A 27,712-nucleotide genomic window follows, 5' to 3' on the forward strand; every position below is an offset into this window, starting at 1 on the left:
TTGGTAAGCCTTGTCTTAAAGTATGCTGTTCAGTTTTTCTTTTAAGAATGGTTTTAAGTCTGTGAAGTTTTTGAGCTGTTGTTTGTCTGTGAAACTATGTATTGTTCCTTCAAACCTGAAAGTGAGTTTTGCTGGGTGCAGTATTCTAGGCGAAGCATTTATTTCATTGAGTTTTGTCACTATGTCCCACCACTGCCTTCTGGCCTTGAGTGTTTCTGGTGACAGGTCTGCAGTAAATCTCAAGGATGTTCCCTTGAATGTAATTTCTCTTTTCGATCTTGCTGCTTTCAGAATTCTGTCTCTATCTATGGGATTCGTCATTGTGACTAGGATGTGTCTTGGGGTGTTTTTTCTGGGGTCTCTTTTAGTTGGCACTCTTCGGGCATGCAGGATTTGATCACATGTATTCATTATCTCTGGTAGTTTCTCTTTAATGATGTTCTTGACTGTTAATTCTTCCTGGAGATTTTCTTCCTGAGTCTCTGGGACTCCAATGATTCTTAAGTTGTTTCTGTTGAGCTTATCATAGACTTCTATTTTCATCTGTTCCCATTCTTTGAGTAATTTTTCCATTGTTTGATCATTTGCTTTGAGGCTTTTTTCCAATTTCTTCTGCTGTATGTAATTGTTATGTATCTCATCTTCCAGTGTACTGATTCTATCCTCAGCTGCTGTTAACCTGTGGGAAATCTCAAACATGTTTTTCTTCAATTCATCTACTGAGTTTCTCAGACCTGTTATTTGATCTGAAATTTCTGTTTGGAGTTTTCTCATTTCTATCTTCATATTCTCCTGATTCTTTTTAGTTTTCTCTTCTATACTTTGTTTGAGTTCTTTGAACATGTTCCATATTGCAACTCTAAACTCCTTATCTGAGAGACTGACTAGGTGGTTGGTCATGTTCAAGTCATCAGAGTTGCCATCTTCATTCTCTATGTCTGGCACTGGCCTGTGTTGTTTCCCCATTGTCACACTAGTACTGCGTGTTTTTCTATGTGTTGTGATTGTATTCATCGGCTAAATGCTGTGCACCGTCGCGAAGGGGAGCGGAGCAACCGTGCTCCTCTGGCTTCTCCCTTTCTGGGCGTGTCGACTCACCTCCACAGAAGGCTCACAGGAAGGCAGGCTGGCAGATGGGCCGCACCCAGGATGAAATCAGGCCAAAAATGCAGGACAGCAGAGTAGAGAGGCAGAAGTGTGCTGGCATCTGAGATCCAGCGAAGTTCAGTGGCTCCTCCCTTTCTGGGCGTGTCACAGGAAGGCAGGCTGGCTGATGAGCCGCACCAAGGGTGAAATCAGGCCGAAAATGCAGGACAGCAGAGTAGAGAGGCAGAAGGGTGCTGGCATCTGAGATCCAGCGAAGTTCAGTGGCTCTTCCCTTTCTGGGCGTGTCGACTCACCTCCACAGAAGGCTCACGGGAAGGCAGACTCCCCGGAAAACTCACAGGAAGGCAGGCTGGCTGATGAGCTGCACCAAGGGTGAAATCAGGTTGAAAATGCAGGACAGCAGAGTAGAGAGGCAGAAGGGTGCTGGCATCTGAGATCCAGTGAAGTTCAGTGGCTCCTCCCTTTCTGGGCGTGTCGACTCACCTCCACGGAAGGCTCACGGGAAGGCAGACTCCCCGGAAAGCTCACAGGAAGGCAGGCTGGCTGATGAGCCACACCAAGGGTGAAATCAGGCCGGAAATGCAGGACAGCAGAGTAGAGAGGCAGAAGGGTGCTGGCATCTGTCATTTTACATTTTTAAAGACTAAAAAAGAAGGAAGTATGAAGTATAGAGAGCTCTTTATAACATTTCTCTTTTGTATCTTCAGTCTATCTGCTTTTTCCCCTCCTTTTTTAGGGAGGTGAGGCTTAGAGCAGGGGGCCTTTTGCAGCAGATTTGTTAACTCTGAATTTGGAGCAGCTGGCTGGCTGGTAAACAGCTTGTGTTCGAATTTCTTGCTGCCTTTTGCTCTCATTTTATGTGGATTATTTACTGTGGATCTATATAACTGGAACTGCTTCCCCTATCCTTGCTGGATAGGAGAGTGGGAATTCTCTTTCCTTTCTGGGAACTGTGGGATAACCAAACCTCAACCCAATTTCCAGCAAATAACTCATTACACATATATAGCTATAAGGAATGATGCGATAATGAAATTTGCCACAATATGGATACAACTGGAAGATATTATGTTAAATGAAGCTATCCAGAAGAAAGATAAATACAGAATTATATTTATTTATATGTGCTATTTAGAATAACTGCATAAAATATGCAATGTTCTAAAAGGGAGTTGTCTCAAACACCTTTTGCCATAGAGTATAGAGAAGAGAAGGAAAGTAAATGAGTGGAGAAGGAGAAACACAAATATTAAAGGATGAAAGTCAGGGACCACGTGGTCTCAGGTACATTGGTATTTGGTTTATTAACTATCCTTTGAGTAATTCATTTAGAGGCAGTTTGGGTAGTGTGAGTTATTTTTTGGGTAGTGCAAGTTATTTTTTGTCCCTCCCACAAAAGTGAGAGGTTTTCTGGTTAGTGAACTCCAGGTTGAAATTTTTGTTCATTCAGTAATTTGAAAGTCATTCCACTTTTTTTTCCTTGGATAATTTTATATGAGAGAACTGGTTTGAATATTATGGATTTTTTTATAATTAAATATTTTCATCTCCTTTACTGATTTAAAAAATTCGTCTCTCTCTCTTTTTTTTTTTTGCCATTTGAATGACTATATGTTTTGGTGTTATTTTGTTACATTCTATTTTGTTTGGTAATCTTTTTGCATCCTGGTTGTACAAGCTGCCTCTTTCCAAAGAGTCGGAATGTTATCTGCTACTATCTCTCTCACTATTTGTACTTCCTCTTTCCCTTTTTTCTTTCTAATATTCCTATCATTTTTAGGTTATTTCTCTTTTCTTTGTCCATTTCATACCTTACATATCTTTATTATAAAATATTTATTAACGCACCATAATTACAAGCATGATTGTAGTTGGGTTTCAGTAATAAACAGAACACCCCCCTTCACCAGAGCAACATTGTCACCACCAATGACCCCAATCTCCCTCCTCCCCAACCCCTGCCTGTATTTAAGACAGGCATTCTACCTCTCTCATTCATTAACTTTGTCATGCTAGTTGTTAGTGTAGTTATATCCCTAATAGCATTCATCACTCTTTGTGGTGAGCTTCATATTATGGCCCAGTTCTTCTGGCCCTTCCCTCTATTGTCTCTGGAATTATTAAAATAATGCCTTTACTTTTTACAAAAAAATAAAAAACCATAGATGAGCAAGACTATTATTTGTCTATCTCTCTACTTCTGACTTATTTCACTTAGCATAAGAGATTCCATGTACATCCATGTATAGGAAAATTTCATGACTCCATCTCTCCTGATGGCTGTATAATAGTACATTGTGTATATGTACCACAGTTTCTTTAGCCATTCCTCTGTTGAAGGGCATCTTAGTTGTCTAAAGTCTGGCTATTGTAAATAGCACTGCAATAAATATAGGAGTGAGGAAAATATTTTAATAGTACTTTTGTGTGCCTAAGGTATATCCCTAGGAGTGCATACCTTACATATTCTTCCATCATTTTGTTTCTCCTTTTATTTTGACTTAATTTATCAATGTGAACTTGCAATTTGTATTTTTTTATTGTCCACAGCCAGTGTTATTAGGCTCAGGGCCAGTATTACAAACCAGTGAGACACTGGCCAACCAGGGGCAGGTGGTCAGTGAGGGGTCACTTGCCCCCTATAGCCAGGGAACCCAGGAACCCTGTAGCTGAGGGTGCAAAGCGTGTGTTCTTAGGCATGGGACAGCCAAACAGGTCCAGCTCCCACCCAAGCTAGGTACTCCCTTGTAGTACTCCAGGGCCAGAACCACAGCTCCACAGCTGTGATCAATGTCTGGAGCTGACCTGTGGGGTCCAGAGGTTGGTGAAGACAGAATCCCTCAGCCATGATCATGAGCACCTCCATACCTGGGCTCTGCTGAAAATGCCTGGTCACCCAAACAGCTGGTGCAAGGGAAGAGACGCTGCCTCCGGTCTGGGTGGGGTGATGGCAGGAAAGCCTAGAGGGTGTGCAGGGGACACAGAGAAGCATGAGGGAGGGCTTGCCCCACCACGCCCCCTTTTGAGCAAAAGGAGAAGAACCCCTCAGATCCTTGGGTGTCAAAGGTCCCAGAGAGCACCTTGTCCTCATACGAGATCAGAGCCCAGTGCTGGGCATCACAGGGGGCAATTTGTCTTGAGTCATCTATAAGGTGCACCGCCTAGGTGGTTCTGCAACTATGACTTCCTAATGTGCTCTTTAATTCCTTCAATTCCATTGGTATGGATTCTCTTCCCTTCTCTTCTGAAAGAGTTCTTCTTGAGATGGTTGAAATGTTCATCTATTGTTTGCTTAATTTCACTAGCTAGCACCTTCTTGGTTTCTGTTGTTAGAGAAATAAGTGTTGATTTTATGTGTTCATTCTGTTGATAAATCCATTACCATTCCAGAAATTGAACCATTTGACAGCTCCCAGGACTTGATTTGCCAGCATTGGTTTGTTCAACTGACTCAGTGCTTGGGGTGTGCTGGTATCTCTGGTTAGTCATTTTTAGACTCTGAGTCTGTGGAGATGTTAACTGGCTTATCATCCTTGGGAGATGTGGGGTCTCTTTGAGTTAATTACAGTAGTAAAGGATAAATTATCAGCCCTGGGAATGCCTTTAGATAGAGAACTTATCAGCACTGGGAAGGTACCTCTCCCCTCTAGGGATGTGTATGGAGGAGAATCTTTAGGGAGCCTGATATGTACAGTCCAGAGCAAGAAATGCATATCTGTAGACCAGAACAACATGAAGCTATTTAAAATAGGGGTCAGGTTCCAATGAAAAGTATGGCAATTTAGTCCCGCTCGAGGGGGCATCAAGGGATAATCCACCAGAGGTTCAAGTCACTCACGATTGTTGGGGTTTTCTTGGATCCTCATAGATCAGTTATCTGTTCAAACACCAGTTGTAATATCACCACACAACCATATATCCAAACTCAAGTAAACGACTCTAAAGCCAATTTGGTGCACAAAATAATCCAGACCAGACTGAGGGTAAAACATAGGTATTCTGGCAATATTCTACCTCATATCAAGAGTGAGTTGTCTACCAGAATGGTCCTTTTTATTGAGTACAGAGGCACCCCCAAGTGGGGGTGTAAAGACAGAACAAGGACAGATAGTTCAAGCTATCCTGAGTCAATCCCGCCCAGATGTACATGTAAGAAAATCACCTTTTGGTGGTAAAACCAAGTTGTAAACAAATAGATTCAAAGAAATCAGGGATGATCTTTGTTGTAAGTAAAATCATGTTGCAAACAAATACAAAGAAACGAGGATGATCTTTGGGAAGGGGATAAAATAAGACATAATTTAAAATTTAAAAATGGAATTGGAGGTTTGCCTAAGTTTTCATCTATATGCCAAGGTGCAGTGATCCTCCATAGTTTCACCATTGTATTTAAGATTTTCTGGTTACCTATGGTGGCGTTTCAGGTTCGCTGTTGTTACACTGGGAGGGCAGATTGACCCCATGTCCCAATGGGCGCATCACTGAGCCTCCAGTTGGTCTGGCAGAGCAGAAGAACAGGATTGCTAATGGGTGCCAGATTAATCCTAGAGCTTGGGGTAGGTCATTGGCATTTGCACCCTAAGTAAAGTAACTTATTTAAAAATGAAAAAAAAAATACAATTGGAAAAACCACTCTGGACAAGAACGGATACTAAAACAGATACAGTGATGTGCATGATTCTCTTTCGGTAACAATATTTCAAATCACAATATCTAAAAGATAAAAACATAATAAAAAGAGGGAAGGAAATATTTCTGCCACAAAAGCGCACAGGCAGGAGGTAAACATAGGTACATTGATGGCAGGAAATAGGTAAACTGATGAAGGAGGTTGTACAATGTATGATAGAATTTTATCATGAAGAACTTTGAAACGGTGTATCTCATAATTTTTTTGTGAGATAATTTATTTTATTTAAGTTAGTAATTTATTTATTTAGAGTTTTTAATGCTTAAGAATGTTTTGCTAAGTGACCCATGCCTCCTACTAATGCTAATGACTCTGGACCTTGTTTTCAGTGCTTAGATTTTGGCAGAAGCCAAAGTCCAGAAAATGAACATCTGTGTGTGAGGCTGCAAAATATCCATAATTATATGTGTAAGTGGGCAGGCCTATATGTTCTCGTCCTATGTGTGCACACACATAAGTATTTATTCATGAATCCTCGCACATGTGTCTTTGCTCAAATATGTGGGTATATGAAGGGGTATTGCCACACGATTGATATTTTTAAAGTATTTCTGTGTTTGTTTTCACAGAGGTGCTGTCTTATATGATAAAGGTTCACCTTTGAAAAGGAATTTGCATTGTTCTGATGGATTTGTACATCCTTTTATATTTTTAGGGTTTTTTTACTTTATTATTCTTATTAATATTTTTATTTAAACACCTTGATTACAAATATGATTGTAGTTGGGTTTCAGTCATGTAAAGAACACCACCCCCACCAGTGAAACATTCCCATCACCAATGTCCCAAATCTCCTTCCTCCCTACCCCACCCCTGCCTGTACTCTAGACAGGCTTTCTACTTCCCTCATTCATTCACATTGTTATGATAGTTCTCAGTGTAGTTATTTCTCTAACTGCACTCACCACTCTTTGTGGTGAGCTTCATGTTGTGAGCTAGACCTTCCAGCCCTCCTCTATTTTGTCTCTAAAAATTAGTGAAAGAATGTCTTTTTTTTTCTTCTTTATTTGAACATCTTGATTACTTAAATGATTGTGATTAGGTTTCAGTCATCTAAAGAACACCCCCTTCACCAGTGCAACATTCCCACCACCAATGTCCCAAATCTCCCTCCATCCCACCCCACCCCCACCTGTACTCCAGACAGGCTTTCCAGTTCCCTCATTCATTAACTTGATTATGGTAGTTCTCTGTATAATTATTTCTATAGCTGTACTCACCACTCTTTGTGGTGAGCTTCATGGAGTGAGCTGGTGTTCCAGCCCTCCTCTCATTGTCTCTGAGGATTGTTACAAAAATGACTTTTACTTTTCTTAAAACCCATAGATGAGTGAGACTATTCTGCGTCTCTCTCTCTCCTTCTGACTTATTTCACTCAGCATGATAGATTCCATGTACATCCATGTATAGGAAAATTTCATGACTTCATCTCTCCTGACGGCTGCATAATATTCCATTATGTATATGTACCACAGTTTCTTTAGACATTCATCTGTTGAAGGGCATCTTGGTTGTTTCCAGACCCTGGCTATTGTGAATAGTGCTGCAATAAATATAGGTGTGAGGAAGGGGTTTTTGTATTGTATTCTTGTGTTCTTAGGGTATATCCCTAGGAGTAGAATAGCTGGGTCAAATGAGAGCTCAATTTCCAGATTTTGAAGAAATCTCCATATTGCTTTCCATAGAGGCTGTACTAGACGGTATTCCCACCAGCAGTGGATAAGAGTTCCTTTCTCTCCATATCCCCACCAGCACTGATTGTTCTCATTCTTTGTGATGTGTGCCAATCTCTGTGGTGTGAGGTGGTATCTCACGTTGTTTTGATTTGCATCTCCCTGATGATTAGTGACAAAGTGCATTTTTTCATGTGCCTTTTGGCCATTTGTATTTCTTTTTTTATCAAAGTGTCTGTTCATTTCCTCTCCCCATTTTTTGATGGGATTAGATTATTTTTTTTCTTGTAAAGTTCTGTCAGTGCCCTGTATATTTTGGATATTAAAACCTTATCTGAAGGGTGTTGGGTGAATAGTTTCTCCCACTCAGTGGGTGACTCTTGTATCCTGGGCACTATTTCTTTTGAGGTGCAGAAGCTTCTCAGTTTAATGTATCCCCATCTGTTGATCTCTGCTTCCACTTGTTTGGAAAGTGCAGTTTCCTCCTTGAAGATGCCTTTAGTCTCAATGTCCTGGAGTGTTTTACCGACGTGTTGTTCTATAAACCTTATGGTATCCGGTCTGATATCAAGGTCTTTAATCCATTTGGATTTTACCTTTGTACATGATGTTAACTGGGGGTCTATGTTTGCTTTTTTGCAAGTGGCTAACCAGTTCTGCCAGCACCTTTTGTTGAAGAGATTTTTCCTGCTCCACATAGGATTTCTTGCTCCTTTGTCAAAAATTAGGTAATTGTATGTCTGGGGAACATTGTCTGAGAACTCAAGCCTATTCCACTGATCTGAAGGTCTGTCTTTATTCCAATACCATGCTGTTTTGATAACTATTACTTTGTAGTAAAGTTTAAAGTTGGGGAAAGTAATTCCTCCCATTTTCCTTTTCTCTAGGAGTGTTTTAGCTATTCGAGGGTGTTTATTGTTCCAGATGAATTTCATAAGTGTTTTATCCACTTCTTTGAAGAATGTCATGGGTATTATTAAGTGGATCGCATTAAATCTGTATAATGCTTTGGGGAGTATTGCCATTTTAATGATGTTAATCCTGCCAATCCATGAGCACGGTATGTGTTTCCATTTCCGCGTGTCCTCTCTTATTTCTTGGAGCAGAGTTTTATAGTTTTCTTTGTATAGGTCTATCACATCTTTGGTCAAGTTGACTCCAAGATATTTCAGTTTGTGTGGCACTATTGTGAATGGGATTGCCTTCCTGACTTCCATCTCTTCCCTATCATTATTGGTGTATAAAAAGGCCATTGATTTCTGTAGGTTGGTTTTGTAGCCTGCCACCTTGCTATATGAATCTGTTGTTTCTAGAAGCTTTTTGGTAGAGTCTTTAGGGTTTTCTAAGTAGAGTATCATGTCATCTGAAAACAATGAGAGCTTGACTTCTTCCTTTCCTATCTGGATTCCCTTGATATCTTTTTCTTGCCTGATCGCTATAGCAAGAACTTCCAGTACTATGTTGAAGAGGAGTGGTGAGAGCAGACAGCCTTGTCTTGTACCAGAATTTAGAGGAAAGGCTTTTATATTTTCTCCATTGAGAATATTATTTGCCATTGGCTTGTGGTAAATGGCTTCAACTATATTGAGAAAGGTTCCTTCCATTCCCATCTTGCTGAGAGTTTTGATCAAGAATGGGTGTTGGACCTTATCAAATGCTTTCTCTGCATCTATTGATATAATCATGTGATTTTTATTTTTCTTGTTGTTTATGTTGTGTATGATGTTAATAGATTTATGGATGTTAAAACATCCTTGCATTTCTGAGATGAAACCTACTTGGTCGTAGTGTATGATCTTCTTGATGTTGTATTGGATCCTATTTGCCAGGATTTTGTTGAAGTTCTTTGCATCAGCATTCATCAGGGATATTGATCTGTAATTTTCTTTTTTGGCAGCGTCTCTGTCTGGTTTTTTTTTTATCAAGGTGATGTTGGCTTCATAAAAGCTGTTTGGGAGTGTTCCCGTTTTTTCAATTTCATGGAAGAGCCTGGCTAGGATTGGTAGTAGATCCTCTTGAAAGATTTGAAAAAATTGATTAGGAAATCCTTCTGGGCCTGGGCTTTTCTTTTTGGGCAGATAGACTTTGTGACTGAGGGGTCAAGTCCCCTACTCAATGAGGAATTCAAGTAGTAGCGAGCTGACGGGCTCTGTGCTATAGGTCATGACCCTGGAGGTGCCCCAGGAGATCAATAAAAGCAGTGGGAAGACGTTCTGGGCTGCTGGGAGAGGTTGTCTGCCTGTGATTTGTGGAACTACACCAGCTTGTTTGTTATTGGCATTGCCGTCTGTCTTAGGTATCAAGGTGATGTTGGCTTCATAAAAGCTATTTGGAAGTGTTTCCATTTGTTCAATTTCATAAAAGAGTCTTGCCAGGATTGGTAGTAGTTTCTCTTGGAAAGTTTGAAAGAATTCATTAGTGAATCCATCTAGGCCTGGGTTTTTGTTTTTGGGCAGACATTTGATTACCGTTTTAATTTCATCAATGGAGATGGGTGTGTTTAGATATGCTACATCCTCTTCCTTAAACTGTGGAAGAGTATAAGAGTCCAAGAATTTATCCATTTCTTCCAGGTTCTCATTTTTAGTGGCGTAGAGTTTCTCAAAGTAGTTTTTGATTACCCTTTGTATCTCTGTCATATCAGTAGTGATCTCTCCTTTTTCATTCCTAATACGAGTTATCAAGTTTCTCTCTCTTTCTTTGTTAGGTTTGCCAGTGGTCTATCAATCTTGTTTATTTTTTCAAAGAACCAACTTCTGCTTTTGTTGAACTTTCGGATTGTTTTTTGGGTTTCCACTTCGTTGATTTCTGCTCTCAGCTTTGTAATTTCCTTTTGTCTCCCTATTTTTGGGTCCTTTTGTTGAGCACTTTCTAGTTCTATTAGCTGTGTCATTAAACTACTCGGATAAGCTCCTTCTTCCTTCCTGATGTGTGCTTGCAAAGCTATAAATTTTCCTCTCAGTATTGCTTTTGCTGTGTCCCATAAGTTCTGATAGTTTGTGTCTTTATTGTCATTTGTTTCCAGGAACCTTTTAATTTTTTCCTTGATTTCATCTCGGACCCACTGTTATTCAGTATGAGGCTGTTTAACTTCCAGGTGTTAAAGTTTTTCTTCTGAGTCCCTTTGGAATTCAGAAATAATTTCAGAGCCTTGTGGTCAGCAAAGGTAGTCTGCAAAATTTCTATTCTCTTGATAGTATGGAGGTATGTTTTATGTGCCAGCATGTAGTCTATCCTGGAGAATGTCCCATGTACATTGGAGAAGAATGTGTACCCAGGTTTCTGGGGATGGAGTGTCCTATATATATCCACTAGGCCTCTTTCTTCCATTTCTCTCCTCAGGTCAAGTATATTCTTGTTGGGTTTCAGTCTGGTTGACCAATCCAGTGTTGACAAAGCCGTGTTGAGGTCTCCCACAATTATTGTGTTGTTATTGATATTATTTTTCAGATTTGTCAACAGTTGTATTATATATTTTGCTGGCCCCTCATTCAGTGCATATATGTTTAGGAGAGTGGTTTCTTCCTGCTGTACATACCCCTTGATTAATATAAAATGTCCGTCTTTGTCCCTTACAACCTTCCTGAGTATAAAGTTTGCATTATCTAATATTAGTATGGCCACTCCAGCTTTTTTATGGGTGTTGTTTGCTTGGATAATTTTTCTCCAGCCTTTTATTTTGAGTCTATGTTTGTTCTGAATATTCAGGTGCGTTTCTTGTAGGCAGCAGAAGGTTGGATTGAGTTTATTGATCCATTTAGCCATTCTGTGTCTCTTAACTGGTGCATTTAGTCCATTGACATTGAGAGAAAGAATTGTCCTGGGATTTAATGCCATCTTTATATCAAAATGTGGTGTGTCTTTTGGTTAGTCTTGTCTTAAATTAGGTCTTTCAGTTTTTCTCTTAAGACTGGTTTTGAGTCTGTAAAGTTTCTGAGCTGTTTTTTGTCTGTGAAACCATGTATTCTTCCATCAAACCGGAAAGTGAGTTTTGCTGGGTACAGTATTCTAGGTGAAGCATTCATTTCATTCAGTCTTGTCACAATATCCCACCCACCACTACTTTCTGGCATTGAGTGTTTCTGGTGACAGGTCTGCTGTAAATCTCAAGGATGCTTGCTTGAATGTAATTTCCCCTTTTGATCTTGCTGTTTTCAGAATTCTGTCTCTATCTGTGGAATTTGTCATTGTGACTAGGATGTGTCTTGGGTGGTTTTTCTGGGGTCTCTTTTGGTTGGTACTCTTCAAGCATGCAGGATTTGATCACATATATATATTTTTTTAGCTCTGGAAGTTTCTCTTTAATGATGTTCTTGACCATTGATTCTTCCTGGAAATTTTCTTCCTGGGTCTCTGGGACTCTAATGATTCTTAAGTTGTTTCTGTTGATCTTATCATAGACTTCTATTTTCATCTGTTCCCATTCTTTGACTAATTTTTCCATTGTCTGTTCATTTGCTTTAAGTTTTTTTCCAATCTCTCCTACTGTATGGAATTGTTATGTATCTCATCTTCTACAGCACCAAATCTATTCTCAGCTTCTGATACCCTGTCTCAGAGCTTATCCATTTTGTCATTCACTTCATTTACTGACTTTTTCAGACCTGTTAGTTGACATGTTATTTCAGTTTGGAGTTTTATGATTTGTCTTCATATTTTCTTGGTTCTTATTAGTGTTCTGTTCAACTCGATCCATGGTTTCTTTGAGTTCTTTGGGCATCTTCCATATTGCTAGTCTAAAGTCCTTATCTGAGAGGTTGATTAGTTGGTTGGTCATTATCTGGTCATCAGAATTGTCATCTTCATTCTCTATGTCTGATGCTGGCCTGCGTTGTTTCCCCATTGTCACACTTGCATTGTGGGTTTTTCTATGTGTTGTGGTGGTATTCATTGGCTATATGATGCAGGCAGCACACTCCTCTGGCTCCGCCCTTTCTGGGTGGGCCGACTTGCCTCTAAGGGAGGGGAGTCCTCCGTGGATGAAGCCTCACACAGGATCAAATCTTAGGCCCGAGCATGCAGCAGAGAAGACAGTCCGGAGAGAAATGCTTGCTTCTGTGATCCAGCACAGTTCTTAGTGTGATTTTTTTTCTTCTTGTGATGGTGTTCTTTTCTTAGAAAGAGCGCACGGCCGCATAGCAAAGCAGAGATAAGTGCTCTGCTGGAGCCTCTTTTCAGCCCTTTCCCAAGAGTTTCATGCAAGGACAGTAGACAGACACACACAGGCAGCATTCACAGTTTTTCATTTGGGCCCCACTCAGTCAGCAATTTCTTACTCACTCGCTCGCTGGGTTGCTTCAGAATGCAGTTTTTTTGGGGGTTCACTTCCCAGGGCTCTGAGGAGAGCTTCAAAGATTCATAAAAGCCAGAGATGCACAGTACAGGACTCCTTTCAGGTCCTAAGTTTCCTCCGGTTCCTCAGAAGAAGCACAGCAGGGCGGAGACTCTGCAGGGGAAGCAATCAGCTCTTCACCTGGAAGTCCCCATAGTTAGCCATTTCTTACTCACTCACTTGCTCACTGGGTAGCTTCAGAATGCAGTTTTTGGGGGTTTGCTTCCCTGGGCTCTGAGGAGAGCTTCAAGGATTCAGAAAAGACAGAGAGGCACAGACAGGGCTCCCTTCAGGTCCTCAGTTTCCTCAGAAGAAGCACAGCTGGGTGGGGACTCCGCAAGTGAATCAATCATCACTTCACCTGGCAGTCCCCACAGTCAGCCATTTCTTACTCACTCACTCGCTCGCTGGGTAACTTCAGAATCTGCTGTAAATTTTAAGGATGCTCTTTTAATGTAATTTCCCCTGTAGGTCTTGCTGCTTTCAGTATTCTATCCCTATCTGTGAGATTTGTCTATGTGACTAGGATGTGTATTGGGTTGCTTGTCTTTGGGTCTATTTTAATTATTTAATTCAGTCATGGAGGATTTGGTTGCATGTACTCTTTAGTTCTGGGTTTCTCTGCAATGATGTCCTTGACTATTGATTTTTCCTGAAAATCTTCCTGCTTCTCTGGGACTCCAATAATTTCTATGTTGTTTCTCTTGAGTTTCTCAAAGACTTCTCTTCACATGCCTTGAGGATTTTTCCGTTGCCTGATATTTTGTTTTAAGTCACTTTTCAAATATCTTCTGTTTTATGGAGTTGTTATGCATTTCATCTTCCAGCTCACTGATTCTGTCCTCAATCACTGTTTCTCTGTTGAAAAGGCTTTCCAATGAGAATTTCATTTTACCTACCAATTCAGTTCTTTTATTTCAGTTTGGAGTTTTCTGATTTCTAATTTTATACCCTCTTGATTCTTATTTTGGTTCCTTCAGTTCTTTCCAGTCTTTCTTTGAGTTCTATGAGAATTTTCCATGTTGCTTTTTTAAAGTCTTTACCTGAGGGGCCGGAGTAATAGCGCAGCACTAGAGTGTTTGCCTTGCTTGCTGCTGACCCAGGACGAACCATGGTTCGATCCCCCAGTGTCCCATATGGTCCCTCAAGCCAGGGGCAATTTCTAAGTGCATAGCCAGGAGTAAACCCTGAGCGTCACTGGGTGTGACCCAAAAATCTAATAATAATAATAATAATAATAATAATAATAAAGTATTTACCTTATACATTAAATAGGTTGTCAACACTTTTTGATTAACCAGAGCTGCCATCTCATTCTCTATGCATGGTAGAAGCCTGCATTTTCCTCCCATTATCATGCTTGTATTGTGGTGTTTTCTACTTTTTACAATGTATTCATTAACTAGGAGATATGAGTGGCAGTGGAGCAAAGCTGCCTTGCTCCTCTGGCTCAGCCCTTTATGGGTGGGATCAGCTAACCTCCATGAACCTGCCTTCTGAGGGTTCTTCTGATCGGAGTTGGTCCCAGTACCAGTGGCTACGTGTCAGGATGCCAGTTACGTTGAAATGCATGTGACAGGGGCCGAAGAGGTGGCGCTAGAGGTAAGGTGCCTGCCTTGCAAGCACTAGCATAGGACGGACTGCGGTTCAATCCCCTGGTGTCTCATATGGTCCCCACAAGCCAGGGGCAATTTCTGAGTGCTTAGCTAAAAGTAACCCCTGAGCATCAAATGGGTATGGCCCAAAACCAAAAAAAGAAAAAAAAGAAAAGAAAAGAAAAGAAAAAGAAATTTATGTGGCAGGGATCAAGATTTGTACATTCTTATGCATGAGTTGATATGTGCAGGTGTTCTGTCCCCCAGAACTCAGTAATTCATGGGTACGTGAAGGGGGGTCCCAGCCTAAAAACTAAGGAGAAAGAAACGGGACCCAAGACAAAGAGTCTGATCAAGGACCAAATTTATTGAAGCAGACGACTGGCTTATATACTCTGGCAGAGCAGGGGGAAGGAGAGGGGAAATACAAGAACAGCCTTTGTATTACAGATGATTTCATGTATATAATTTTACAAGGTACAATTTGATATTTTCTCAAGAACATTTTGTGGTCAACTTAGACAGGTCAAACCTGGAACATTTGTGTACATCCTATTCATACATTCTGTAGCCAACATCTGTTTCTCATAACTTTTGACAGGACAATGTGCTGCTTCCATACTTAATTTCTATAGATGCATTCAACTGTCACAAGTTCTCAGAACATAATCTACAACAGGATCTGTGCTGTTTCCTGTGACTTTTGCACCTATGCATGCCACACAAAAGAAAAGTTCATGCTGTGGGGAAAGAAGGCAAGACATACAGACTCCATCTTGAGTCTGCTCCTGACATGCAGGAGTGTATGTTCCACTTTTAGCATAACTATGACCAAATGTTTAACACTATGTGCTACAAATATTCTTTCTCCTTTAATATGAACTTGCAATTGCATTAAAATTCTGAAACCTATATTTATGACTCAAATTTGGTTTTTTTTATTCTTTCTTTTGTGAATCTCTATTAGGTTACACCATATTTTACCCAAAACAAAGATAATCCCTGGTTTCTTTGTTATATCTGTTTGTTAACAATTTGGTTTCTCTTAAACAAAGATTGTCTTATATGTAAACTTGTGGGGAGAGACTCAGGATAGCTGCCCCACCTACGTGTGGTCCCGTACTCAATAAAAACAGTACTTGTAGGCAGCGTGGTGGAGATACTAGGTAAAAGACTGCCAGAATATATGTGTTTCACCCTCAGCCTGGTTTGGATTATTTCATGTGCAATTCCGATTCAGACTCGTTCACCTGGGGTTGGAGATATGGCATATGGGTGATTTTATAAATCTCTAACCACAATACCGAATTATCTTCATTAATGAAAACTTACACTTTCCTTCTGTATTTTTATTTTGTCCTGTAACACTAGCTTTTATCTTTCATTTACAACTGTGCATTTGAAGTGCTTTTGAATGTTTATTTGAATACCAGAATCAGGTAATCAATTTCCAATCATAATGTCATAAAGATTTATGGTGATTGCAATGAGTGAATAAAGAAATAATATCCTAGCCAAAATAATAGTTTTCATTGATATGGGCAGATAAGGTGATCATCAGAACAAAGTACTCAACAGAAAGGAGTGAATGCTAATATCCTCCAGAACATTGCCATTTCAGGACACATGACAAGTGAGGAATAAGTTTTTAATAGTTTCTAGTTACTAAATGGTTAAATATAAGAGAGTGATTGCATATTTTAAAACCCAGTTTAAAAAAGAAAGGTAGAAAAATGAAAGGGAGATGTCAAGGAATATGCAGAGATTCAATGCTGTGTCAATTAAGCATAGAGATGGGTACCAGGTCCAGATAATCAGAACTCTCAAGCAGAAAAATCAAAGAAAAGATATACTGTAGATCCACCAACAATTACTGTCAGTCCAGTTGACTCCTTCATTTTAATTAGTGAGATCCATGTTGAACTTCTGACTTATAGCAAATCAGATGCCCAGAAATGCATCTAAGTAGAGCAACTACCCTCAGGCCTAAAGCCATGAGTTCAATTCTTAGCTAGAAATGCACATGAAGATCTAATTAAATGTGTGGCCCCAGAGAGCCCATAAGGCAGAGTTGTGATAAAAAATGAGGCTTCAGGAAAGATTTCCCTTTACAGTTGGCCACCAAGGAGAAAGATAGTTTACAGTAGTAATTTCTGAGGAAGACAGACATGGCGAGAGGCAAAGGCCAAATACAACAAAATGAAGGACATCTGAGTCCTTTGAGATGATCTTTCAATCTTCATATCGGGGCAGAAAGCTTATTTTGTACATTGGGAACTGCTTGCTTAAACCACACTCTTTTGAGGTGAGGTCAATGTCTTCAGGGGCAACGTTGGTAGCCAAGGTGAAGTTCTGCAGGATGGTGGTGAAGAAGAGGAATAATTCTGAGCGGGCCATGCCTTCCCCAAGGCACATGCGTTTCCCTGTGGGCACAGAGGGTTTCTGGTGAAGGCATTGTTTGTGGGGGGGGGGTCACAGATACATTTCATTTAAAATAGAGACATATGTGTCCATTGCAACAGATCCGATCCATCAGAAGTTGACTTCTAGCTACAATGTCAAAAATGGCTATTTGGAGGACCTAAACCTCTAACTCAGGTGCAATCTCTGGGTTTTGTTAAGATGCACATTTTTCAAAAGGCCTATCTAACTTCTGATGAAATTCTCAGTGAGCTGACAGAGTGTGTTGGTGCATATCAGGTTGGACATGGTGGGTGTTTGTGTCCTCCACACCTGCTGGTGTGTTTTTATTTCTAGTTAGCACTTTAGTGTCTTTCCTCTCTAATGAGAAGATAGCATCTACCTCAAAGGCACATTGTGAAGTTAAACAAGTAAATATTTTAAACAGCTCCTAGAAAATACCATCCTGGATGAAGGATCATGTACATGTAGTTCTTTGTATGCTCATTTTGGGGGGGCACACCCGGTGACACTCAGGGGTCACTCCTGGTTATGTGCTCAGAAATCACTCCTGGCTTGGGGGACCATATGGAATGCTGGGAGATCGAACCACAATCTGTCCTAGGCTAGTGCCAACTAGGCAGATGCCTTACCTCTAACACCACCTCTCCAGCCCTTTATGCTCATTTCTAATGGAGAGGTAACATGTCTCAGGACTGCACTGTTTGTATAAGAATTGCTTCCAATCTCAGACTCAACAGTATATGTTTTACTGGTGAAAACCCATAAAAGATAGGAAATTGTGGTAGGAGTCTAAGGTTTCCATCAGGTTCTACCCATAGGAAACTCCCCAGGGAGTTTAAATGCAGATGTAGAGAACAAGGACAAAGGGAAATGTTCTTGCTTTGCTCTCTATCTATTAATATCAATATCTATTAATCAGCAAGCTGCTGACCTGGAAAAGATCTTTCAAAGAAGGAACTTGGATTTCAGAATCTTTCTTGATCTCTCAGGTGTGAAACACTGAGTTAATATGAAAATCTTGTGCTGGTGCATTCAAATATTAAGAGACATAGCTTAGGAGCCAGAAAGATAGCTTGGAGGTGGGGCGTTTGCTTTTCATGCAGAAAGTCATTGGTTCAAATCCCGGCATCCCATATGGTCCCCCATGCCTGCCAGGAGCGATTTCTGAGCGTGGAGCCAGGAGGAACCCCTGAGCACTGCTAGATATGACCCCCCCCCCCAAAAAAAAATAGACATAGCTTAGGAATTCTCACATAACTTTACAGGCTGGTATTTGTGTAAGTAATTCTGTAACTTATTTCTTATTTGTTTCTTTGTTTTATTTTTAAAGCTTCACTTGTTTCTCAATTATTCCTCCTGGCTCTGTACTCATAAATTGCCCTGGGGATAAAAGGCTTGGGGGACTCTATTGGGTCCTTGTGATCAAACCCAGATTTTTTCATGGGCCAGGCAAATGACCTATTCACTGTGCTATCACTCAGGTCCTCATTCATTCCATGCCAAATCAGCTTATAGCTCCTTCCTGAATATCCTGCCCCATTCTTAGGACTTCTCCCCTGGACATACTCAGCTCTCTCTGCTGCTCTGCCACTTTTGTCCTGATTAATCTTTCTTTTGGCCCCATATCTTTCTCTGTCTGTATCTACTTTTATGCACTCTTTAATCTATTCTATTTTATTATCTGCTTTCTTCAAACTAATTCTTTCCTCAGTCAATTTGGTCTGTCTGCACTCTGTCACTATCTTTCTCTCAATATATAACATATGTGACACATATATGGCAGTAAGCCCATTGAATCTCTCTAAATTATCTTCCTATTTCACTCCATCTATCTCTTTTGAACTCCCACCTGCACTACTCAGTGTCCTTAATTTCCAACCTCTCTGCCACTCTAATAAAGTGGAGAGAATCTTCACTTCCTCGCCACATGTTCCTCACTCCCATTCAAGATGAAATAAGGGAGGCAGCCAACAAACTGGGTATTCAAGTTGTTCTTGTAACTGAATATACTTTGTATCCATAAGTGAAATTTGATGGAAATTAAATCCAAAGGCTAATATTGTGACTCCTTTTCCCCCCAAAATAGGTGCCTGGATATCTGCATGGGGTTTGATCTACATGGACACAAGTGGTAATAAAGATAAATTAGGGCATGTTGAGATCCTAAAGAAGATGCCTCAGCCACCCAGTTACTATGCTGCTACACCTTCTTGTGCCCAGTTTCAGCCATTAATCTTGCTGATCTTTCTGCAGACAACAGTCTTTAAGTGACAGGCCAAGCCCACTCATGCGATCTTTAGATTAGGATCCAACTTTCAAGCAAGCTTTATCTAACTGAACTCACAATTTACATCCAACTACTTAGAAAATTACTTTAAAAAATAGAATTCCATTATTCAGTGTGTGTCTGAGAACTCTATTGTGCCAGTAGGACAAAGGAACTGTAAGCATTTATTCATTAATGAGATAATATTATGCCACCATATAATAAATTTGCTGATAAATTTGAGTGAGATTCTCATAGAAAGGGGCCCAAGACTCAGTACTTTTTTTTAATACATTACCTTTAGTCTTCAAGAGTGTACTGGGCTCAGAGAAATATGAAGCTAATAATTTTTCCTAAAGTGTAAACAAGATCAAATACAACTCAAGTCTATGGACCCTGATATTGAAGTGAAAATAAATAGTGACAGCAGTAGAAGATTTTGAGTTCTTGAACCAGAAAAGATCTTTACTAGATCAGCTCCAGATGACTAGGTAACCTGGCCCTGTGTGTCAGAGAATGATTTATCTTACCTATTGAAAAAGGCATGAAAGCATTACTCTTCTTTAGTGCCCCATTGGCGTCTAGAAAATGTTCAGGATTGAAGATTTCTGGGTTCTCAAAATAAGATGGGTCATAGTGAGCAGTGTTCAGGACTGGAAATACTTCGGTGCCCTTAGAAAAGATCACAAGATCAGAAGTCTTTGACAGTTCCTCCCTCATTCAAAGGTGAAGTTCAAAAGAACACCCTACTGATAAAACCATAAGTGCTTTCACTGGAGGTTAGAATAAACCCAGAGAAGACATTGAGGACCCAGGATTTCCTCACCTTTGGAATCATGTAGCCTCGGAAATGTATATCCATGGTAACAGTACGAGGCACACTACTAGGAGTGATATCCCCAAATCTCTGAATCTCATGAATAACTGCATCTGTATATGGCATGTTGATTCGGTCTTTGAGGGTGGGAGCACGATGTGAGCCAATCACTTGGTCAATCTCCTTCTGAATTCTCTCTGCACACAAGAGAGTGAACTGTGAGTTGCATTCAATAAAGCATTTAGTAAGAAAATTACACTCTTAGTTCAAAGGCAAATGAACCAGGAAACGCTAGAAGAAATATTACATGGCAACATTTATAATTAAAACCAGCACTGATGGACAATGGAAAACAATAGACGTAGCAAGAATCTTCACTCTTTGAAACCTAATGAATAATATATACATATATATGTTCTTTCTACTTGCATAGGTAACACATGTACATATCAAGTATTCTACATAATTTGCATGAATTTTAGATTGAGTACTTAATACCAGGTACCTGGCAAAATCCCCATTAAGATGAGTATAAAATGAATATGTACAGATGTGTACTCTAGATAAATTATTGATTTGTTTAAAAAGAGTTTAATATCATATTTGTAATCAAGGTGTTTAAATACAGATATAAAAAAGAATAAAATTGATTAAGAGCATAAAAATGAATTTAATACTGATAGAATTTTAAAACAACATACAGCTAGATAAGTAAATGAATACATCAACCGATTAGTGAAAAGAGAAACAAAGGTCATCAACATAGAATGCACTTACCAGTATCTTAATTAAACTGTCACTAATTCATACGTAAGGACAGAGAGGAAACTCAGTGACTAAGCACATGTTTTTCATGTGGGAGAACTATCTTCAAAATCTGGCACCACAGGGTCTCATATTCAAGATCCTTAAGCACAGAGATTGGAGTGGTCCTTGAGTTGAGACCCTGCCAAAAATTAGTGGTCCAAATTTCAGCCAGTGAAACAAAAGATAGGAATGTGTGTATAGCTAACTTAATAAAGTAGAAGTGATTGAATAAATTAATGTGGGAATTGATAAATTAAGAAAAATCAATGACTGAGATTGTTGGTATACACATGAAAATCAATAACTAAATGAAGTCAATCATAGTAAGTTAATAAAACTCAATGAATTATGGAGTCAACATAGAAAAGAAAAATCTTGGAAATAATCAAATAAATTAACTTGGGGCCGGGCGGTGGCGCTAAAGGTAAGGTGCCTGCCTTGCCTGCGCTAGCCTTGGACGGACCGCGGTTCGATCCCCCGGTGTCCCATATGGTCCCCCAAGCCAGGAGCAACTTCTGAGCACGTAGCCAGGAGCAACCCCTGAGCATTACCGGGTGTGGCCCCCCAAAAAAATTAACTTAGAAAAAGGCTGCTGGAGGCAGATGGACCCTGTAGTAAAGTCAGCAGTATGCAGCTGAGAAAAAAAAATCCATGTCAAAGACAAAGAGCCAGTGGAGTGTGGCTACTTCACTTTGCTCCACAACCATGCACTCCACCAAGTCAAGCAACACCTGCACAGGACATAGGAAACATCACACTACAAATGTGACTGTGGGGAAACAACTCAGTGTACCACCATGCTTACAGAATGAAGATGGTAGCTCTGTTGACCCAAAAAATACCAAATCCCTATTTACCCTCTCAGATAAGGACTTTAGAAAAGAAATATGGAGGTGTTTATCAACTCAAAGAAAGCATGGAACAAATAGAATGTGCCACAAATAAGAATCAAGAGGTGGGGTTCATGTAAAGACTCTATCCTACACCTTGTCCTATGACCTGCGCAAATACCAAGATCTCTAGCTACAGTGGCCTGCTTTTATCATCCACAACTGAGAGGAAAGTTTTCTGGCACCACAAATTAGCCCTTGGGATGTGGTAATGAGCATGTATGAAGACAGTAGTCCATATGTTTCAAGGTATGCTTCTAGGGTGAAGAAGCCCTGAATCTCTTAGGCCAAGGGAATACCCTTTCTTCCCCAATACTTACTGTGCCGATGCAAAGAAAGAAGAAAAGGGGGGAAACACTAAACCTTGCCAAACCAGCACTCCTTTTTTTATTTTTTTTATTTTTATTTTTTCCTCTTTTATCTTTCACTTTTTTCTTTCTTTTTCACTCTTGTGGTTATTAATTGGTAGTTTTTTTTGTTGCTGGGTGCATTTTTTCTTTTTTTTTTAGTAGTTGCTATCTTTTTGTTTGTTTGTTTGTTTTGGTTGTTGTTTGGTTTTGTTTTTCTTTTTTTCTTTGTCTTCCAGCAGAACCACACAACTTGAATCACCTTGTTCTGCCTCATGAATTGAGGGAGAAAACAAAAATAAATGGTAAATGGTACCAAGACCAAACAGCCACATGAACATTGAGTGGAATTAAAAATGATCTGCTTAAACATCAAACCTAAAGCCAAAAACAGAATAGTTACCCTATCTACAAGCTATACACAGAGGGAAACATTTTCACTAGCACTCTGGGGGACAAAGGAGAGATATGGGACACATGCTGGGAAATGAGGTGAAGGGAGGACAACTCTGGTTGTGGGAATGGCCCTGATTCATTATCACTATGTACCATAATACTACTGTGAAAGATTTGTTTTTCACTCTTTGGTCACAATAAAAATTATTAATAAAAAATAATAAAGAGGTGAGATTCAGAATGATGGCACAGCTCTAGGGCTTTGCCTTGCATATGGCTAACACAGGACAAATGACAGTTCGATACCTGGCATCCCATATGGTCCCCCATGCAAGTTTCAAAAATCAAGAACATCATTGCAGAGAAACTTCCAGAGCTAAAGAGTGCATACAACCAAATTCTACATACCCAAAGAGTACTAGCAAAAAGAAAAGCACTCCAAGACACATCCTAGTCACGATTATGAACCCCATGGATATGGATGGGATACTAAAAGGAACAAGATCTAAACAAAAACTACATTCAAAGTAACATCCCTTGCAAATCAAAACAAATATGAGGTACCATCTCACACCACATAGATTGGCGCACATCAAAAATAATGAGAACAGGCAGTGCTGGTGGGGATGTGTAGAGAAAGGAAGTCTTATTCACTGCCAGTGGAAATGATGTCTACTTCAACCTCTATGAAAAGCGATATGGAGATTCCTCCAAAAACTGGAAATTGTGCTCCCATATGATTCAGCTATACCACTCCTACGGATATAACATAGGGACACAAAAATACAATACAAAAATCCCTTCCTCACACCTATATTCATTGCCACATTATTTACCATAGCCAAACTCTGGGAACAACCAAGATGCCCTTTAACAGATGGATAGCTAAAGAAACTGTGGTACATATACACATTGAAATATTCTGCAGCCACCAGGAAAGATGAAGTTATGAAATTTTCCTATACATGGATGTACATGGAATCTATTATGCTGAGTGAATTAAGTCAGAGGGAGAGAGATAGACACAGAATAGTCTCACTCATCTATGGGTTTTAAGAAAAATAAAGGACATTTTTGCAATAATTCTTAGAGACAAAGAGAGGAGGTCTAGAAGGTCCAGCTCATGACATGAAACTCACCACAAAGAGTGGTGTGTGAAGTTAGAGAAATAACTACACTGAGAACTATCATAACAATGTGAATGAATGAGGGAAGTGGAAAGCCTGATAGAGTACAGGAGAGGGTGGGGTTGGGAGGAGGGAGATTTGGGAAATTGGTGGTGGGAATGTTGTACCAGTGAAGGAGGGTATTCTTTACACAACTTAAACCCAACTACAATCATATTTGTAATGAAGGTGTTTAAATAAAGATATTAATAAAAAATTTATAAAAAAAACAAAGTAGCATTCCTAATATTTACCACAGACATCTCACAAGAACACCAAGGCCTGAAGACAGTGATGGATAAAGTGAAAAAACTCAATGAAATGAATGCACTGCCAAAGGTTTGAAAGAAAAACAGCTTCATGGATAAACACAACTTAGAGATTTGGCAGGGGCCAGAGCAGTGGCACAAGTGGTAAGGCATCTGCCTTGTGCTCACTAACCTGGGATAGACCATGGTTTGATTCCCCAGCATCCCATATGGTCCCCCAAGTTAGGAGTGACTTTTGAGCTCATAGCCAGGAGTAACCCCTGAGCATCTCCTGGTGTGGCTGGGAAAGAAAAGAAAAGAAATTTGACAGATTCATAACCAGCCTTAAAGAATTAAATGAAAGATCTATTTTAAGATAAGACAGACCACAAGACACACCAAACTCTGAACAAAAATGACAATAAATCCCATGCCAATCATCTTTCTCTATATCAATTCACTAAATGCACCAGTTAAAAGACACAGAGTGACATAATGAATCAAAAAACTGAATCCAATGTTTTGTTACCTCCAAGAAACACACCTGAATAGCCAGAATAAACATTGACTCAAACTCAAAGGTTGGAGAAAAATCATTCAAGTATACAATACCTTTAAGAGGCTGGAATGACCATACTAATTTTAGGTGACACATACTTTAGACTTAAAATAGTTATAAGAAACAAGGTTGGACATTTCCTAATGATTAAGGGATATGTACAACAGTAAGAAATCACACTCCTAAATATATATGCACCCAATGAGGGTCCAGAAAAATATTTAAAACAACTACTGAATAACAATATCAACAACACAATATTAGTGGGAGATTTCAACACTGCCTTATCACCACTTGATAGGTGAACCAGGCTGAAACCCAACAAGAATATACTTGCATTGAAAGAAGCAAAGGAAGAAATTGGTCTAATATATATTATATATATGATATATGATATGTGTATATACATATGTATGTACATATGTACATATGATATATATCATTATCTCAACCCCCAGAAAACTGATACACATTTTTCTCCAATACACATGATTCATTCTCCAAAATAGACCATGATATCCCATAAGATATACATAAAATAAAAATGATAGAAATTGTACAAACTACTTTCAGACCACAATTCACTGAAATTAGAAGTTAATAACAAGCAGACAAATAAAATGCTTTAACACCTGTAAATAAACAGCTCACTATGAATAAAAAGCGGGTCAGAGACCAAAATCAAAGAATAAATCAAAAGATTCCTGGAAACAAAGGAAAACAAAGACACAGATTACCAGAATCTATGGGACACAGAAAAAGCATAAAAAGAAGAATATTTATAGCTTTGAAAACATTCATCAAGAAGGAAAAAGGTGCCTACATAAAAAAAAAACTTAATGCCACAGCTTACAAAACTGGAAAGTGAATAATAAAATGAACCAAAAATAGGGAGAAGTAAGAAAATAATAAAAATTTGAGCAGAAATCAATGAATAGAAAATCCAAAAAGTAATTTGAAAGATCAATGAAAGCAAGAGTTGTTCTTTGAAAAAATAAACAAGATCTAAAAACCACTAGCAAAACTCACAAAGAAAGGAAGAGAGAGAAACTTAATAAACTGAATCAGAAATGAAAACCGGCAATATGGGGCTGGAGCAATGGCACAGAAGTAGAGCATTTGCCTTGCATGTGGCTGACCTAGGAAGGACCAGGGTCTGATCCCCCAGCATCCTATATGGTCCCCTAAACCAAGAGCAATTTCTGAGCACATAGCATGGAGTAACCCCTCAGTGTCACCAAGTGTGGCCCAAAAACATAAAAAAAAGATATGAAAACTGGCAATATAGTCAAGACCATATACCACAAGCCCATGGTAAATATTATACTAAATGGGAAAAAAATGAAAACCTTTCCCCTAAGATCTGCCACAAGGCAAGGCTATCCTTTTCCCTACTCCAATATAGAATTGGAATTATTTGCAATAGCAATTGGGCAATAAAATATATTAAGGACATTCAGATAGAAAAAGAATATAGAAAAGGTTTCACTGTTTGCAGATGACTTGATGCTATACTTAGAAAATCCTAAATACTCTACCAAAAAAACTCCTAGAAACAATAGATTCATATAGCAAAATGGCTGGCTACTAAATTATCACACTAAAATCAATGGTATTCTTATATAAAAATAATTACAGAGACAAAATATACATTAATAAAACAGCCCCGTTCACAATAATTCAAATTCCTTGGAGTAAATTTAAGTAAAGAAGTGAAGGACCTATACAAATAAAACTATAAAACATTGCTTCAAGAAATAAGAGGATACAAAGAAATAGACATATACCCTGCTCATGGATTGGGAGGATTAGAATTATTAATATGGCAATATCCCTTTCCCAAAAGGATTGTACAGGTTTAATGCAATTCCTCTAAAGATATGCATGACATTCTTCTAAAAAGTGGATCAAACATTCCTGAAATCATCAGAAACAATCAACGGCCAAGAATAGCTAAAGTAACCCTGAGGAAATAAAAGATAGCAGGCATCACTTTCTCCAATTTTAAATTGTACTATAAATTAATAATCATTTTTAATAAAGCACGGTGTTTTAATAAAGGCAGACAATCAGATCAATGAAATAGAATTGAGTATTCAAGAATATCCATCAGACATACAATTAAGTAATCATCAATAAATGAGCAAGAAACACAGAACGATTCAAGCAAAGCCTCTTTAACCAGTGGTGCTGGTACAACTGGTCAGCCACATGCAAGAAAAAAATAAACTCAGACCTCTATCTAACACCATGCAAAAAAGGTCAAATCAAAATGGATTAAAGACATTGATATATAAGACACAAAACTATAAGTATATAGAAGAAAACATAGGTACAACTCTCTATGACATTGAACCTAAAGGAAAATTCAAGGAGGAAATACTGCTCTCCAAACAAGTGGAAGCAGAGATAAACAAGTGGGATTCCATTAAATTGACAACCTTCTGCACTTCAAAGAAAACAGTGAGTAGGATAAAAAAGGTCACCCACAGAATGGGAGAAACTATTCACACAACACCCATCAAATAAGAAACTAATATGTAAGATAAACAAGGCACTGGCAGAACCTAACAAACAAACAAAAAAACACATTTAACCCCATCAAAAAAAAAAAAAAGAGAGAGAAGAAATAAACAGACATTTTTCTCAAAGAAGAAATACAGTTGGCAAAAGACGAACGAAAAATGCTCTGCATCACTAATCATCAGAGAGAACTAAGTCAAAACAAAATGAGATATTATCTCATACCAAAGGGAATGGAACACATCGCAAAGAACAAGAACAATCACTACTGGCCTGGCTAAAAGGAGAAAGGAACTCTCATTCACTGCTGCTGGGAATGCCGTCTAGCCCATCCTTTGTGGACAACAATATGCATATTCCTTAAAAAATCTGGATATTGTGCTTCCATATGATTCAGCAATACCATTCCTAGGGATACAACATAGAGCCATTAAAACACAATACAATGATGCCCTCTGCATTCCGATGGTCATAGCAGCATTATTTACAATAGCCAGAATCTGGAAACTCAGATGCATAACATCAGATGAGTGACTAAAGAAACTGTAGTATATCTATACAATGGAATACTATGCAACTGTTAGGAAAAAATGAAGTTATAAAATTTGCTTATACATGGATGCATTTGGAGACTATTATGTTGAGTGAAATAAGTCAGAGGGAAAGAGATAAGCACAGAATATCTAACTAGTCTGTGGGGTGTAATACAAATAAAATATAGTTATAATAACACAGAGAGACAATAGAGATGAGAGCTGAAAGGACCAGCACATGATAACAAGCTTATCACAAAGAGTGGTAAGTGCAGTTAGCGAAATAATGACATTAACAGCTACCATGACAATGATAGAGAAGAAAATGCAATGCCTGTT

The 27,712-nt window shown here is 39.0% G+C and overlaps 1 protein-coding gene and 1 non-coding gene across 2 annotated transcripts in view; both read right to left on the reverse strand.

Moving 5' to 3' along the window:
- LOC126028134 (cytochrome P450 2B11-like) overlaps nucleotides 1-27,712 on the reverse strand; it is a 260,434-nt gene that overhangs the window by 35,980 nt on the left and 196,742 nt on the right. The window lies entirely within an intron of this gene.
- LOC126028845 (small nucleolar RNA SNORD88) lies at nucleotides 4,146-4,236 on the reverse strand. The gene has a single exon (XR_007502544.1). It is a non-coding gene; the product is annotated as a small nucleolar RNA SNORD88 (small nucleolar RNA).

The sequence above is a fragment of the Suncus etruscus genome, chromosome 14 (genome assembly GCF_024139225.1).
Source record: "Suncus etruscus isolate mSunEtr1 chromosome 14, mSunEtr1.pri.cur, whole genome shotgun sequence".
In the NCBI taxonomy this organism is placed as follows: domain Eukaryota; kingdom Metazoa; phylum Chordata; class Mammalia; order Eulipotyphla; family Soricidae; genus Suncus; species Suncus etruscus.